The 18,286-nt window shown below is 43.2% G+C and overlaps 1 non-coding gene across 1 annotated transcript; it reads left to right on the top strand.

Annotated features, from left to right (window-relative positions):
• The first annotated feature begins 2,874 nt into the window (after positions 1-2,874).
• On the top strand, positions 2,875-2,947 carry Trnap-agg (transfer RNA proline (anticodon AGG)). Its single transcript has one exon. It is a non-coding gene; the product is annotated as a tRNA-Pro (tRNA).
• The last annotated feature ends 15,339 nt before the right edge of the window (positions 2,948-18,286 follow it).

The following is an 18,286-nucleotide window of genomic DNA, read 5'->3' as shown; positions in this document are numbered from 1 at the left end:
CTCAGCAGTAATTTTCCTCCTATCCTTTGTACTATTGGCATTGTACACTTTGCTTTTACGGATGTTCTAAGTTGCACAATGTATTTGTTTAGATAGTCAATTGTTTTAAAAATTACAAAATAAGAAAAAAGTCTAATGCTGGACGCAGTGGCGTGTGCCTGTAATCCCAGTGGCTCAGGAGGCAGAAGCGGGAGGATCATGAGTTTAAAGCCAGCCTCAGCAATTTAGTGAAGCCCTAAGCAAATCAGCAAGACTCTGTCTCTAAATAAAATATAAAAATTGGCTGGGAATGTGGCTCAGTGGTTAAGCACACCTGGGTTCAATTCCTGGTACCAAAAAAAAAAAAAAAAAAAAAAAAAAAATCTTGAAGTCTATTCCCTTTATTTTATTATGGTGATCTAAATTTTAATCTGGTGTTACTTTTCTTTTCCTGGATGATAATTCCTTTGCATTTGTTTTGTAGAGCAATTTTGCTGGTCATGAATTCTTTTAGGTTCTGTTTTTTCTAAGGAAATTTTAATTTGGCCTCAATTTTGAAGGATATTTTAAAATTGAATATAGGCTGATGACTTTCTTTGAGCATTTCAAAGATGTCATTCCATTACCTCCTGGCTTCTATTATTTCTGGTAAGGAGTCTACTGTCATACCTTTGGCCTCAAGGAGATAAGTTTTTTTTGGATACTGAGGATTGAACCCAGAGGTGCTTTACTACTGAGCTACATCCTCAGTCCATTTTAAAATCTGTTTATTTATCTTTTTAAATTTTGAGACAGGTTCTTGCTTAAGTTGCTTAGGGCCTCGCTAAGTTGATGAGGCTGGCCTCAAACTTGGGATCCTCTTATCTCAGCCTCCTGAATTGCTGGGATTACAGACATGTACCACCACACCCGGCTTCTCTGGTTGTTTTAAAGTTGTTGTTGCTGTTGTTTTAATTTTCCCTCTTTATTCATGGTATTCAACAATTAGTTATCTGTGTTTGGATGGAATTTTCTTTACATTTTTCCTGCTGGGTATTCATTGAGTTTCTTAGGTCTCTGTGTTTATAGTTTTCATCAAACTTGGAAGTTATATACCCATTGTTTTTTCAAATATTTTTTCTGCTTTGTCCTCACCTCCCGCTCAGATGAGTCCTTTCCCCAGCTTTGTCATTATAACTGCTACTTGTAATTTTTTTCTTTTCATTGACAGGGGAGATTGGTATCAAGAAACTCCAGGTTTCCAATCTACAGAGGGTGATATTAAAACCACCATCAGAGAATGGGCAACGGGCAGTAAGAGTGGTCACTGGGGTACAGCATCAGGCAAGGCCACACTGGGGGTCCTTGCTGAACAGCAGCTCTGGACCAGGTTCTGGGAGGAGAGAGGGGTGTGAAGACACCCCAGCTGTGAGCTCCCCCATTCCAACGCCTCCCCAGGAGTCTTCACTTCTGTTCATAGGAGTGGGGGTCCTGTACAGCAGGGTCACAGGATCCTCTGATGAAGAGGACCTGGCTGCCACTTTGTACTGACTAGTGACCTGGGACGTTTTCCGTGGCATGAGATTGTTGAAGAATGATTCATCCCCAGTCCTTTTAGTTTTATTTTGAGACAGAATCTTGATAATTTACCCAGGCTGGACTTGAACTTTCACTCCTCTTGCCTCAGTCTCCTGAGTAGCAGAATTATAAGCATGTACCATCATGCCTGGCTTAAATTTTTTTTTTTTTAACCAGATGTGGTGGTGCATGTCTGTAAACCCAGAGATTTGGGAGGCTGGGCCTGGAGGATAGTAAGTAGTAAATTCAAAACCAGCCTCAGCATCTTCAGCAAGATCCTGCCTACTAAAAAAAAAAAAAAAGAAAGGAGATAAAATAACAGTAACTCTTGTTGTTTGTAGTTAGTGCAATTTGTGAATATTCTACCCTCGAGAAACAACTCTGTTGAAATTTTGTTATGTATTTTCTTACTTTTGCAAACACAAATGATCTAAGTAACTCCTGATTGTAGTAAAATAAAATATTAAGTTTTATAAAATATATGACTTAAAACTGCAATTTCTTAAAATCATGAGAGCTCTTTCTTACAGTTTAGGTTGTAATCTTTAATTTTTAAAAATGTTAATCTTTTCTGTTTTTTTTTTTTTTTTTTACAAGAATTACTATATAGTCAGTGTAACAACATTCATTTGTAGTTTGCAAAGTGAAGGTCTTCCAAACTTTCCAGAGCTTCTAGTATTTTCTTTAGAAAATCTTTTTTTAATTAACATTGATTTTTTATAAATAAAACATCACTGATAACCTTTCAAACTTATAGAAATATATATCTTAGATGGCAAGAATTTCCCATAATCCCATTTCCTTAAAGCCTTTTTTACCAGTGCTCTGTGTACCAAAGGACTTGACCTCCTGACACATCCCATGGGTCTGAACTTGGGTGCTTTCAGCTCATGGTATTCCTTCAGTCTGGAATACCCTGACCCATATTCCCCTTTGGGAAAATGGTAAATTTCTACTTTTTAAAGGCCATCTCAAATGCCAGCTTCTCTTTAAACCTCTTTGAGTTCTTCTAATCAGTTAGTTGTTCCCTTCTCTATGTGTCTTGGGATTTTTATGGAACTACCCTGTAGTGTTCACTGCATTGAAATGGTAGAATCTGTATGTGATCCATCTATTTCCAAAATCCACATGCTTTTGTGTGTTGTGCTGTGTCCCTGGAATTTTCCTGTTGGGATTAAGAGCAGTGGGCTATGATTCTTAATTTGCCATAATTTCTTCTGGTTTTTTAAAAAATTGAACTTTAATTCATATATCCTAAATATCTTCTTATAAAATACACAATTATTTGGGGGGTTTAATTTCAAATTTCTTTATGAAAAGAATGATATACTGGGACTAGGGATATAGCTCAGTTGATAAGAGTGCTTGCCTAGGATGCACAAGGTCCTGGGTTCAATCCCCAGTACCACCACCAAAAAAAAAAAAAAAAAGATATTTGTTAATAATTCCAGTTCCTAGTATATTTGATTGGTAATGGTAAGGCACTCAAGAAATGTTTCCTGAATAGAAGATGAAGCATTTTAAGTATTTATCATATGCTCTAAGCCAGCTCTTCTCAAACTAATATGCATACAAATCACTCAGGAGCTTAAACAAATGCAGATTTTGATAAGGGGATGAAACATGATATCTAAATTTCTTACAAGCTTTGTGTGATGCGGATGCAGGTGATCCGAGGATCACATGTGGAATTGCAAGACTCAAAGCCACCTGCTCCTGAGAACAGAGGTAATTACCCTGAACTCCCACAAGGAGGTGCAATGGGCAAACGTATCCACTGTAGCTGAGAACAATGTATGGAATGAATTCACATGTGATTTTTTTCAGCAGCTGTTTTGCTAATTATTATTTATTTGATGGAGGAGGCACAGTAGATGCCTCCGCCCTCCAAAAATAGATTTCCCTTCAAGCCATATCTTCTGAAGAATTCTCCAAGCTTATTCTCACAGAAACTGGAAACATTCAGTATCTCTGTAATTAGAAGTGTCAAATAATATTACTAACAATTATTAGACATGGAACATCTGAAAAATTAATCATAGTAATAATGAGTAATAATGATAATAGCAGGCCTTTACTGATACCTAGTAAATGTGTGGCAGAGTACTAGCATACTGGTTTAAATGGGTGGCATCATTTAATTCTCAAAATAATCCCATGAGATAAGTGATGCCCTCCTATTACAGGTAAGAAAGCAGATGCTTGGGGACGTTAAATAAAATGCTTAAGCTCTGGAAGTTGTCAGTGGGAAGATCAAATTTAAATAGGTTTCATCTTTTTCCAAATTGTACTCTCTTTGTGGGTTGTGGGGTTTGCTTCCTGAGAATTTCTGTTGAGATTTAAAGCAGTGACCTATGCTTCTTACTTTGCCATGCTCCTTATATATATATATATTTTTTTTTTAATTTGTCAATGGATCTCTATTTTATTAATTTATTTATATGAGGTGCTGAGGATCGAACCCCGTGCCTCACGCGTGCCAGGCAAGTGCTCTACCACTGAGCCACAACTCCAGTCTCCTGCCATACTCTTTTAAAATTGAGATGTGATTAACCTGGTGTGAAATTCCCCTTTCCAGGGGCGCAGTTTAGTGGTGTTTAGTGGGAGGTTGTGTGACCATTGCCACAATTGAATTCCAGGGCATTTTCACCATCCCTCTGTGAGGTCCCTGTGCTTTAGCAGTCACGCCCTACTCTCCCCTCCATGGCCTTTAAGAACCACTGATCTACTTTCTATCGTTATCAATCTCCCCATTCCAGGCATTGCATATAAATTTGTGGCATTGTATTCGATTTCTTTCACTGAGTGTAATATTTTCAAAGTTTACCCATGTCGTAGCACGAATTAGTACTCATTCATTTTTTTGCCCCAACTCCCTTTCATTATGTGGATACACCACATTTTGTTTGTCTAATAGACAAAAAGTCTGTTAGAGGGTCAGAAAACAGAACCTGAGGTTCAGAGGGATGCTGGGTAGAGAGATGGAGACGTGGGGCTGTTACCCCTGTGTGAAGCAGACCACTCAGAGAGAAAGAAGAACTGAGAGGGGAGGAGGACGAAGACGAAGCCCTGGGAATGTCCTCTTGGGGCTGCTGCAGAGTCCACGAAGGACAGAGGTAGCTGGGAGCTTGGGAAAGCCAGGAGAAATGAGGGGCGGAAGAGTCTCAAGAAACCTACAAGCTGTCAACTGCGTCAAAGCTGCAGAGGGTGCAGATGAGTTACCACGGAGTAGGCTACGTGCACATCCTGGCTTCTTTGGGAAAAGGGGTTGTGTGGCAGGTGGAGGTGGAAGTAGATTGCAGAGCATTCGGTTTGAACAGCAGCTAGGGAAAAAAGAGGAGTTGAGTTGTATTTATACAATTTCTCAAAATAATGTAGCTGGGAGTGATAGTGACACCTGTAACCCCAGCGGCTCAGGAGGCTGAGGCAGGAGGATCATGAGTTCAAAGCCAGCCTCAGTAACTTAGCGAGACCCTGTTTCAAAATAAAATATGTAAAGGACTGGGGAGGTGGCCCAGTGGTTAAGCGCCCTGGGTTCAGTTCCTGGTACAAAAAAAAAAAAAAAAAAAAAAAAAAGGTAGATTCAAGTCAAAGTTTTAATTCTGGCAATAAAAATAGGATTAGAAAGCCATGACATAATTCTTGTGTGACTGACTACAAGCATCCATGGTCCTTATTTATTATGCCAGGTGCTTTGCACATATTGTCTTAATGGGACACTCACAGGGACTGGAGCAGAAGCACTGAATGTGGAAGCACATTTTTAATTTTTTTCAGTTGTAGGTGGACACAATACCTTTATTTTATATTTTTATGTGGTGCTGAGGATGGAACCCAGGGCCTCATTGGTGCTAGGCAAGCGCCCTACCACTGAGCCACAAGCCGGGTGGAAGCACATATTTAAAGACTCTAAGTGGCCTGCTCGATATCATATCCCTGCCAAGTGTAGCGTGGTAAGCTGCCTTTATTTGGGACCTACCCCAGAGTCCACGTTCATTTCTCTGAACATCAACTCCAATCGGAAAACATCCACCTATTTTTAAGAATCTGAAAAGGGAATTTAAAAACACCCACTGCATTGTGACCATTTTTTTCAAATAAAAAATGCTGAAAGTTTACATAATTACCAAAGAAGGTGATCACTTGTTTGTCACAGCCCAACTTAACCTCAGAAATATTCAGGTATTGAAAAAATATATCATTGTGTTTTCTTGTGTTGGAACAGTGGGAAAAGACCTTTCTCTTTCAGCTGAGGTCTGTTTTGGGGGAACAAGAAAACTTTGTGTATCTTTCAGTTCCAGAAGTGGGGGCTTTGTCCTTGAGTGAAAAGAGCGAATTTCATCTCAATCCTTAGGAATCACATCTTTTCATGTTTTCATAGGGTACCTGAACCCCTGCCAAAATATGTGAGTGGGAACCACATCCAAACCACCCAGGGCAGTCTGTACCAGCTCTGGCCAAAATAGGAGGCTCCCTAAGGGGTGTTGGTACACCACAGTCTCAGGCTACATGCCCATGTTAGTCTTTACCTCACTTGCACATTACAGATAGCCTCTCTCCTGTATGTACGGAGTGTTTTATAACACATTTCAAAACGCACTGCTTAAAAATGTAAAGAAAAAAGTGAGCTCAGTAACGTCACACAGCCGACACTTGCCTTAATGGTGCAGGACCAGCGGAGTGCCAGATTGTTGGAACTCTCAGCTCGGGCCAGGCAGTGACCCCAAACCACACTGTTCACCAGTGTGTCCTGCACCACCATACGTGTGAAGTGAAAAAATAACTTGCTAGCTTTGCTTGAGAATGAGAAGCGGTTAATTTATTAAACCTGGCACTTGTGGACACATTTTAAAAATATTTGGGTTGATGAAAAGTGCACAAGTCCTTTTGCTGCACCCCAAGGCAACAACTGTCTCAAGGAAAAGCACTCGGGTTGAGAGCTTTCTTCATGGAACCCATTTTATTTGAAAGAGTGGCTACCAGGCAGGCTGTGGTTACTCAGACTAGGGGATTTGGCAGATATTTTTCTGAAAATGAACAGAATGAGCCTCTTATTCATATTCCAGAAAAACAACTGACAATACTTACTACCGATGATAAAATACATGTTTTCAAGCCAAATATTAAAAAAAAAAAAAAAAGAATTTTGGAAAATTTGCTTCTGCCACCAGGAGTTTGGCAACTTCTTGATAAAGATTTTTCTCATGAGACCAGTTGTGAGATGAACAAATGGGATTTTTTTTTTTTTTTGGAATGGTATAATCAAATAAACCAATAATTGGAAAATCTACATAATTAGAGAATCAATATTTTCAAATGATCTAGGTATACTGTTACAAAATAATCTATTCTGTTTTTCTGCATTTTCAACTCTAAAAAAAAGAATATTTGCTGCAAGTTTGCTGCTATGAACTGAATTGTATCCACCCCACCTCAAGGCCCCGCAAATTCACATGCTGAAGCCCTAACCCCCAGGATCTCAGAATGTGATTTGGAGATAAGGCCTTAAAGAAGCGATTAAGTTAAACTGAGGCCATTAGGATGGACGCTAATTAGACATGACTGGCATCCTTATAACGACAAGAAGAGTCACCAGGGCCATGTGCATACAAGGAATGCAGGAAGACACCAAATTTGGTCAGCCACTAGCCAAGAAAAGAGGCCTCAAAAGAAACCAACCCTGCTAATACCTTGCTCTCAGACTTCCAGCCTCCAGAACAGAGAAAAAAACATATTTCTACTGTGCAAACCACCTGGTCTGTGGCATTTTGTAATGGCAGCCGTAGGAAACCAGTGCAACTCTTTCTCTTGTAAGGACACTGGATTCCTGGTGTGAAAGTTATTTAGGGGTGTGGCAACAAGTCACAGCATTTAAAGCTCTTAGGACTTTCTCCCTCCCCCCAATTATCTTATACTCCATCTTCTTTTTCTCCCCCTCCCCGCTTTTCCCATTTCCCTCTTCTTTTCCATGCAAAGCCAAAATAACAAATTTAGTCAATGGTGGCTGCTATTGCTGGGTGTGTGTGTGTGTGTGTGTGTGTGTGTGTGTGCAGGTGGGAAAGTTGATTGGAGAGTATCAAATCATTGCCTTCCTCCATGTGTTGGCATTAACACAAACTCTTTCCTCTGTCTGACTATTAAGACAGGAATTTGGAGGCCAGGAAGAAGGGATTTGGTCAGGCAACACTTGTCTCAAATGTCTTAGGCATAGGCCTTCAGGGTTATATTAGGCACTTTTAAAATAAGGAAGAAAGGTTGAATGTTTTCTCTCTATGCAGAAGTGGAGAGAAATAAGGAATTGAATAAAGGAATCTCATAAAAATAGAAGGGAGAAGGGTAGAGTAGGGGAAGAGAGTCAAGGGGGAGGGAGGAGGTGTGGGAAAGGGAAGGAATGGCAAATGAAATTGATTATTTTGCTATGTGCCCATATGAACATATCACGGTGAATTCCATCTTATGTATAATAAAAAAATAAATAAATGGAAGGAAAACCAATAATGTAAAGGAAGGTGATCAAAGGAGGGAGGAGGGGTGGACAAGCAGAAATACTAGAGAATGAAATGAAGTGAATGACCTTATATGCATGTATGAATTTGTGGCAGAGAACCCCACTATCATGTGTAACTATAAAGCACTAATAAAGACAACACAATTTTAAAATAATACAAGAAGAGGCCAATGTGCATGTAGGAAAATAAGGTCAGCATTACTATTTCCCAAGGAAGGCCTCCAACATCAAATTAATAGGAAGGACACATGTCTTTCTTGTAGCCTGACTGTGTGCCTTTGGAAGGATAATTGTTCTTTCTGGTCGCAAGCATTCTAGCATTTTTGAAAGTACACTAGTCCTAGTGTAAGAAGGTGGAGAAAGTTTGAACTACAATGGAAGAACCTGGATTTTCCCCACTCTTTCTTAACTCAGAACTAAGACCACTCCCTTTCCTGCCCAAGGGAAGTCAGCAGAGGTGTGAGTTTGAGTTGCTCACCCTGACCTATTACAGGTGATGTGTGGGTCCAAGCAAGACATTCCTCCTCCCAGGTATGGACCATGTCTGTCCTGGCACCCAGTTTGAGCTTCCCTTGTGGAAGAAATATCAGTAACTACACCTACTGAGCACCCATGGGCACCTGGAATACTTATTATCTTATTTAATCCAACAACAATCCTTGTCATCCTGTGGAAGGGACTGTCTGACTTCTCACAAACCTGGTTCCCGTTCTGGACATGCAGCAAAGCTCTATTTCCCAGATTCCTTTGCAGTTAAATATGGCAACAGGATTGCATTTTAGGTATAACTGTGTAAATGAAAATGTCGAATTACCTCCAGGTCTGGTCTAAACAACCCTCCTCTATCTGATCCTACTTGTTCATTTCTCCCAATGTCACTCAGGCATGGGGATATCTGAAGCTTCGAACTTGGAGACAGTTGCCACTCAGCGCTTTGGACTCCAGGGGAGCAACTTGTTATATTAAAGAGTTGAGAGTTTTGAGTCTACCTTGTGGTACCCGTACTAATAATTGTCCCCATTTTACAGGTGAGCCTGGGAGCATTTAATTTGCTCAAAGTCCCACAATCAAAAAGCAACTCTAGGTTAGCTTGAACTGTTTGTTTACTTGGGAGTGAAGGGGCAAGAGCGGTGGGAAGTGGTGTGTGTGTGTGTGTGTGTGTGTGTGTGTGTGTGTGTGCAGAGAGCCATCCTATCAGTGTCCCTGAGGTCCTCCGTCTTAAGCAGTGGGTGAGCAATGCCAGTTCAGCTACCACACTGTACCCTAGTCAAGGAATGGGTGGCTCCAACAGGTAGAGCTTCTGCTTCTGGGTGTTGCTGAGCAGGAAGCTGTGACCAGCAAAGGGACAGAAACTGCCTCCCCTGTGTGGCTGCTGCCCTGTGGCTGACCAACAGGATCCCAGTGCTTATCTGAGGGAGGAGGGCGGTGGCCCCGGATGATACCCATCTGTGAGCGAATGTAACCCAGTAAGATGTGGGCCTTTCCCAGGGATATCAGTGTCAGGAGCCCAGCAGTAGAGGGAGGGGAGCTGCTCAGGTTGTCCAACCTGGCTCAGGGCGGATCCCCTCCCACTCGTCACTGGGAACTTCGATGGTGGTGGAGCAGAAGACAAGCCCTCCGAGCCTTACCGCAGTGCTTCTTAGCTCACCTTTCTCTCGTAGCTGCATCAGAGCAGAGTCGCACTTTAGTGACGCTCTGGCAGTAATACAGTTGCTTTCTGTCTCCCAAGCACATACCCGTCCCTCTACGGCTTGTCAGTGCAGAAACAAATGGTGGTTAGCACGTTGGTGCTCCAAAGGAACCTGGTGACTGTTTTGGGCTAAAACTGTCATCTCAGGGATCAGAAACTGAAGCTGGGAGAAGTGAGAAGATGAAGGTCACGCAACTGGTTCCTGGCACAGCTGAGCCCTTATTACATGCTCGGATTGTCTCAGTTTGCAGGATTGTGTTCCCCGTGGGGAGAGACCTGGAGACTCTACACCCCAAGGCTTGTGCTCAAGAATTTTATTGAATAGGGCCCTGGGGAATGTGCCTGTTAAGGAGCAAAAGAGGCAGGACCGTCAGAAGGAGAAGTTGCAATAACCTCTGCTGACCCCACTGGGAACTCCGAAGCTGGGGCAGACCATCAGAGATTCCTGAATTGAGGCAAGAGGGTATTCCCGCCCAGACCATTCGTTGCCTTGGGCTAATCCCAGAGAGAAGTTGTAACCCCGGGTGAGAGGGCGGTTTCCAGGGGGAAGGCTATGCTGGAAGTGGGGGTGGCGAGGGAGATGGGGTGGTGGGGGTGAGAGGTGGATGGGTGCCCCTGGTCTGGAGGGGTGTGTACACGGTGACACTCGCAGTCATGCTGAGATTTGGGATGATGGAAACTTGCTTAGGTTGCATTGTTACCAAGTGGAGCAAAGAGAAAAATTCAGGTCTCTGGTCTCAGTTTTCACTTTGAAGGTGAAAGTAGTGGGGAGGCCCAACAGAGGACAGGAAAAAGTTGCTTTTGAGGCCGATGGACTTCCAGGTAGAGAAGTGGCCTGAGGACGATGGCTGGCCAGGCCTAAGCGGATCCCTGCAGTGTGTCTGGGGAGGAGAGGAGAGGTGGTCGGGCCTGGGTGTGAGTTAAAGGAAGAGTCTTGGCAGCTGGGGCCCAGAGTGGAGGCGGAAGTTTGGTGCCCACTTCCACTGAGTCATCCTGTTTGTCTGGGCACAGTGTGGGCAAGGTGGGGTGGGGTCGTCTTTTAAAAAAATTTTAATTTGTTCTTTCCAGTTATGACAGTAGAGTGTATGTTGACATATCATACATGCATGGAGTATGGCTTCCCATCCTTGTGGTTGTACGTGACGTGGAGTTACACTGGTCGTATATTCATACCCGAACATAGGAAGGTTATTTCCAATTCATTCCACTGTCTTTCCTATTCCCATCTCCCTCCCTTCCCTTCATTCCCCTTTGTCTAATCCAGTAGGTTTCTTTTCTTCCCTCCCCACTTTATTGTGTGGGGGTCAACTTAACAGTCCTGAAACTTGAGGGCAACCCCCCTCTGTCCAGAGGGTCTCCACCCCCATGGACACAAATGCCTTAAGTCATGGATGGCATCTGAGCTGGTGGTCCCAGCAACTGGGTAGCATATATCCTTCCAAGAAAAATTGTGAAAGATTGATATGGGGGAAAAAAAGACTACCAGGGGTCTTGTCTAGAGCACCCTTCCTGGTTACTTGCACCTTTCATGGCCTTTGAGATTTTGTGTGACCCTCTCATTTGTTAAAAACTGATAGGAATGCAAATGATTCGGACCCCAGACATGCAAATGAATTTTGTCCAGTGGAGATGCAGTTGGTTATCGCACTGGAGGGATCGACCAGATTTGTCTTTATTTGTACATTCATTTCAGCATTCCGGGTTACCTTGACATGAAGGTTCATTGACTGTCCCTTTGATCTAGTTGAAACATTTCAATGGTTCTCTCTCATTTGAAGACTTAAATGAATCTTTGACTTATGTTTATTTTTTTAAAATAAAGGAAAAATAAATTCAGATTATCTTCTGGTTTAATTGCTCCTAAATCAGGGAAAGTTGACCAGCGCTCTGCAGAAGCTTCTGGAAGACTGTAGGAAGCGGGTGGGGATACTGAGAGGACTGACAGGGAGGGGTTCAGGATCCACTCTGCAACCCCATGCCCATCAGAAGCTCTATTCAGAAGAACTCTATTCTAGTCTACTCTTGTCCTTTTTCTCTTCCAACAGGGAGCATCCACTTAAAATTTAATTAGAGCTGGCACAGTGGCTTGGGAGGCTGAGGCAGGAGGATTGTGAGTTCAAAGCCAGCCTCAGCAACTTAGTGAGGCCCTAAGCAACTCAGTGAGGCCCTGTCTCTAAATAAAATATAAAAAAGAGCTGGGAATGTGGCTCAGTGGTTAAATGCTCTTGGGTTCAATCCCTGGCACCCCTCACCCCCCCCAAAAAAAGATTTAATTAGAATCAAGATATTATGGGTTGAATTTTGTGGCCCCAAAGTTGTTGAAGTCCTAGCCCCCAGTACCTGTGAATGTGACCTTATTTGGAAATATGTTCTTCCCAGATGGTCAAATTAAGATTAGGTCATTAGGGTGGACCTTAATCCAATGGGGTAGTGTCATTATTAAAAGTGAGTCTTTGGACACAGAGACAGGCCAGTGGAGAGAAGCCAGACATTGGGGAGATGATTCTACGAACCAAGGTTCACCAGCCACCAAGCCACCAGGGGCTGGCGGGAGCACAGATGCTCCCTCGCAGATCTCAGAAGGAACTGACCTTGCTTAGGCCTTGATCTTGGATTTCTAACTTCCAGAAGTGCTAGCAAATACATTTCTGCTGTTTAAGTCACACAGTTTGTGGTATGGCAGCCTGGGCAGAGAATACACAGGCTCCTATAGCTACATGTGGTAGAAACCACCGGATTTTGGCTGGCTACCCTCTCTTTACCATGAAAAGTGGAATTAGGACAGCAGAGTGTTACAGGGCCTCAAGTGCCTTAAATACAGACCCCATTCAAGTGGGGAGGCACTTCATCTTGTTGGTTGTAAAACTCTCCAGGAAAATATAAAATCCAAAATAGCACGCCCAGCTGCAGTTTGACATGGCATAATTACAGCTCTCCTGTTTGTTGTAGGCAAAAGAAGAGACCCTCACTGCATCTTAACGAAAGGCATAGACCGTTGCCTGGATGGCACCCAGTTACTGTGTCCTCAATTTCCTAATCAGAGCTGTCAGAGACTCTACTTAATTAAACCCTCTTCCCAGCCTTGTGGCATCCGGCAGGTTCCCATTGTAATTACCAAGGTTTCCAAGCAGGGCTGGCTTTCCATACTTCTCTGCACAGGCTCATGGAGGCCAAGGGTGGTCTGAGCTGATGAGGTCTTGACTTTCCCTGCAGCATATACCCGCAATAAGCACTGATTGATTGATCTGAACATTTTTTAAAAAACTCTGGTTGATCTAGTTTTTCAGCAAGAATATGAACACCAAAGAAAGCAGAGCAGAGCTTGGAGGGGCAGTGACCCACAAGCAGTCTTTTTCTGCCTTGCAAAGGGGACTCTGGCTGTTCTCCAGGATGCCGGGGGTAACAGGGGAAGGGTGCATGGGTAGGAAACCTGGAGAATGAGCCTCATGGTTCTCTCAGGCTGAAGAGTTGTCTGTTGGTCACTCCTCTCTGCCTATGGATCCATTCGATGCCTATCTGGACTCTGATGGAGAGATCTGATCAGTTGTTTTCCTTGAGGAATTCAAGTAAATATCCAGAGATGAGTGATGGGGAGGGCAACAGAGAGGCAGGAAGAGAGAATTAAGATTCTGTCCCAAATCTTCCTTGCTCACTATAGAGCATTTGGCCTAACAGGGCCTCTTCCTCTTGTTATGGGGCACAACTTAAGAACAGACCGATCACAACTGAGAAGCTCAAATTTGAGAGCTTTATTAAGCCGGCCAGCTGACTGTCTCACACAATGCCCCAAAAATTGGCTACTGGGAGAACAGCCCTGTCCATAGGGTTGTAGGGGTTCTTATATCAAAAATCACATAAATCATAAGTGTCTGTTGCTATGATTTGAAATTATAGACTAACATCATGAGATCATCAACAGCGGGAGAAGTGGGTCAAAATGACCCTTACCTAGGTACAAACTAAAGAATGGTTACTAATATCCACACAATCACTGTTCACATGGTGCATTGTTTAGGAGCAATAGGAATCAAAAGAGCAATTTTTCTTTACATAGGAATTGTCATTCTGTATTGTTAAACATGTCACACCAAGTAACTGATTATGGGTACAGAGGCGGGGTGTTCCCATGGGAGAAGCTTATTTCCTATATAACATGGAGTCTCAGAGCAAAATGGAGTCTGTTTAGTCACTTTCCTTAGAGTCTGGCCTAGAACATTCTCATGGAGTCGGATCTGTCAGCCCATCACACTCTGATCTTCCTGTCTTTGAGCTTAGAGTCTCCATCCCATCTTTGAAATGTCCCCTCAACATAGAAACAAAAGAAAACAAAGCTCCGTCCCATCTCGAGTCCTGCAAGATATGACACCTTGGCCTTCAGCCAGAGGATCCTAGAGCCACCCCTGGCTACACCAGGGCATGTCTCACGTGTGGTCCTTCATTGAACTATCTGTCCTTTCTGCCACCCTCATCTTCTGCCTGTGAGCTTCCCTCCTGGTTTCTTGACCTCTTTGCCTTGGGGACCTCATGGGCCATGTCCCTACCATGCTGCTGCCGTGAGCATTCACACTGGGATGCCAAGGTCCCCAGGGAGACATCAGTCTCTTGAGGAGGCATTGCAGCCCTGCCTGGCAGGGTTCTAGCCAGGATTGGGAGGAGGTTTTTATCCTCAATACTCTGTCTCTGGTCTCATTTTTAATTCAGGTTTAACCTACAAAGAAAATATGTGCGGGGCTGGCTCAGCCACAAGCTGACACTGAAGTCCCAAGCCAGTGCCAGCACACTTCAACAGGCCTGTGGCAGGTTCCTGTTGGGACCCGGGGGGCCCCCCGCTGTGGAGTCCTGTGACGGCAGGGGCAAGACCGGTTAAGATGACAGAGAGTGATGTCTCCCCTGTGGATCTGTCTCTGCCAGGGCGCCTGCTCTTCTCATCACAAAAGAGATAATATACAAGGTATTTGCTTTTCCTGGCGTGAAGCAGAAGCTATTACCCGTGCCCTCTGACATGCAGACTGAATGGTGCCAGTAGCTCTGCGACTGCTTGGTAAATATTTATCCCCAAACCTGCAAGAACAAATCCGTCTAGTTCAGTGGTGTTCTCAGAGCAGAAACCTCCACTGTGTTTCTCGTGTTAATGGGGAAGAAGATTCCAGAACAGGCAGAGCTATCTCTAAGTGAATTCAGCAGGAGAAGCAGCAACTTTGGGCAAGTTGAAATCACAATAATCACCATACAAGGGCCCATTCAACAGCAATATACATATTTTTGGGGGGAGCAAGAGAGCAAATCTGAATGAGATTTTCTTCTGTGTTCAGAAACATTTTTGATACATGGTTTAATGACTTAGCTAATTATTCTTTCAATTGCAAAAAAAAAAAAAAAAAAAAAAGTTTATCCAAGAATGCGGAGATTGCCCTGTTCTGTAGATTTCTCAATCTACAGAAAAATCCAGGCTGTATGAAATGTGGAGCTTGGTTCACCTTTCCTGGCCCCCAGTGGGATGCTCCCTTGGGAGAAGCTTACAGCTCCTTATTATAATGACATTACTAATACCTATCAATCAAGGTTCAGTTTGGGGACAGGAACGGCACCTGTTATTTTAACAGAAGGAATCATCACACCACCAATTCATGTTTGCAGAGAACTCACGGTTTAGAAAGTACTTGCCATTTAAGATGAGCACTTTGTCTCATTTAAAATCATCACAACATTGGGGTGAGGTAGAAAGAACATTTTTTTCTTTTTGTAACCAAGTAGATAGCTAATTATTTTAAAGTGTTTTTACAGGTACGTGAAAATCTATACACGTGGAAAAATATCAAATGGTATAAAAGCACAAATGAGAAAAAAAAAAAAAAACTTCCTCTTAGCTCTGATCCCTAGTTCTTTAATTCAAGATTATATGTATCTGTCCAGCAATTTTCTGTGCAAATGCAAGTACACACATACTGTATCCACACACACGTAATATATACATAATTGTACATATCCACCAAGCATACTAAATTAATTTTCTTTTTTTTGTACCAGGGATTGAACTCAAGGGCACTTAACCACTGAGCCACATCCCATCTGTTTTATTTTTTTATTGAGAGACAGGGTCTCACTGAGTAAGTTGCTTATACCTTCTCTAAGTTGCTGAGGCTGGCTTGGAACTCGTGATCCTCTTGCCTCAGCCTCCTGAGCTGCTGGAATTACAGGCGTGCACCATCACGCCGGCTCAAATTTCTTACAATACATACACATACATATTTTTTGTATAAACACATTAAAGATTGTATTACACTAGGTTTTTTTCCTTTCTGTTATTTTTGTGTGTGACTTCCCTCCCAATTCCTCATTTATTCGCTTTCTTGGCATATATTGATTGAGAAGCTACCACATTCCAGGCATTGCGCCAGGATTCAAGTATGCACCAGAGAGTGAAAGAGACCAACATCATGGTGCAGATGGCTTCTTTCCTTTCTTCAGGTTAGTGTATGGCATTTTCTGGCCTCCATCTGGTGCCCTGGGCAACCCCTCCCAGGTCACAGCATGGTGTGTGGGATTCCATTCTATCTTTCCTATTTTGCAACAATATGAGGCTTTGCCACTTGTCCCTGAGCCTCCTGACTCCTGGGGTCCAGGTCCAGTCCCATTCTTTTTGAGCCATTGGTTTTGGTTTTTCTCTTCCTCCCTCACTAAACTATGTATCCTGTTTCATGGTTGGTACCTTTGAATTTGTTTTCTTGTTTCCTAATTTGTCTATGTCATTAAAATTCCTTATGTTGGGAAGGAGGGGAGTGTTGTGCATTTAATCTACATTTTTACATGTTTGTAGGGGTGGCCCTTCCATGAGAGGTCAGTTTGTCATGGTGACTCAGTGCCTAGGAAAGTGCTCAGGGTGAGATTGAGAGCAACAGAGTTACACGAAAGCAATCCAAATGCTGGGCACAAAAACACAGTCTCCTGCCCTCTGCTGAGAATTGTTTTTAATTACTTTGCATATCAAACTATACTTTAATACAACTCAATGCACAACATGGAGTCACACAGAGCTCCAATTATATTTGAAATAAGGCTTTAGGTTTCTGGTGTTGGAGATGATGAATTATTCACGTGCTTGCCATGTGGTAGGTCTTCAACACACACCGTGGAACCAATGCATGAATGGACGAATGAACAAACGATTTGTTAGGACAAAAAATTTTACAACTGTGGTCTTCCATCCTTAATATTTTGACAATTCTGATCAATTGAAGAGGTGTAATGTTGACCACCAGCCCCGGATGAAGTCGGAGGCCAACAATGGCATTCCTGACAGAATGGGCCTCGTGAGAGTGTGTAAAACCACAGAGAGTGAGCCTGAGGAGAACTCATTTCTCCAAGGAAGTGATAGCTTGAAGCTGACTTTAGAAAGAAAGAAAAGGCATTGAGGGCCTTATTGAGTCTGTGGAGAAAAATCAAAGAGGATTTTAGAGTGAAAAGAGAAGAATCGGGGCTGGGGATATAGCTCAGTTGGTAGAGTGCTTGCTTTGCATGCACATGGCCCTGGGTTCAATCCCCAGCACCAAAAAAAAAAGAGAAGAATCGTGGTTTTCTCAGCCCACGCTGCCTTCCAGGTGTCATGACAGATTTGCCTTAGGGGATGTTTTCATAGTGACAGGGAAGGTGGCTTCACCCACTGGGGGAAGTCAGAGAAGTGGCGGGCCAGCGGGGGAGCAAGCAGTCCTGGTGGATGTAATGGCAGGTGTTTCAGAACAGGAAACTGACTCAGGAAAAAAAAATCTAAACTTTGGTGTTGCAGGAAAAGAAAAAAGAAGGTTTCGGTTCAAAAAAGGAGGACAAGCTTGATAATCACATGATATCCATGGGGACAAGTGGCAGTGACCTGCTGTGTGATTCAAAGCTTCATCAATGGCAGTTGTCAGTGAAGTGGGATCAGGGAGGCGGTCAGGAATGAGGGACAAAGAATACTGAGCGCCACGTGGGAGAGGGTATGGGGAGGAACTTGGGAAGAGACCCCAGAATGCAAGAGAGAAGAGAGTGGAATGTCTCCAGCTTAGCCAAGGCCAATCCGGTCTTCCCTCCCCTCTTGAAGATGTATTCTCTGAGCTCAAAAGGGGTGGGACAAAGACTATGCCGAAGGGGAGATGCCACCAAGTAAAATTAAGGAAACAGCAAGAACCAGGCCCAGAGGGGTTATCAGCCGAGTTTCAAGGACGCAGAACTCGATGAAGGTGTTGACAACACTCCATGAGAAACTGCAGAAACCGGGTGCCGTCCAGCAGATTGGAGGTGGCTCAACACCCACCCCGCCCCCATGGAGCCTTTGTGTGAATGACAAGGCAGCCCTTCCTCAGCTCATTCTGCTTCCATCTCTTGGAAAATTATTATACTATATTGATTTTAAAGAATAGGACATTTCACCATCATCTGCTAGAACAGTTTTATATTCAACATTCAAATATACAGTACAGTATCTGCTACCTTTATGGTCCCTCCTGATATGGGGGACACTGTTAAGTAGCTTACCACTTGCATACCTGCGTGGTGCCTCTGACTTTCAGGGTGGA

The sequence above is a fragment of the Sciurus carolinensis genome, chromosome 14 (genome assembly GCF_902686445.1).
Source record: "Sciurus carolinensis chromosome 14, mSciCar1.2, whole genome shotgun sequence".
Classification (NCBI taxonomy): Eukaryota; Metazoa; Chordata; class Mammalia; order Rodentia; family Sciuridae; genus Sciurus; species Sciurus carolinensis.
Note: the sequence above shows the minus strand (reverse complement) of the source record. Positions and strands in the feature narration are given on the sequence as shown.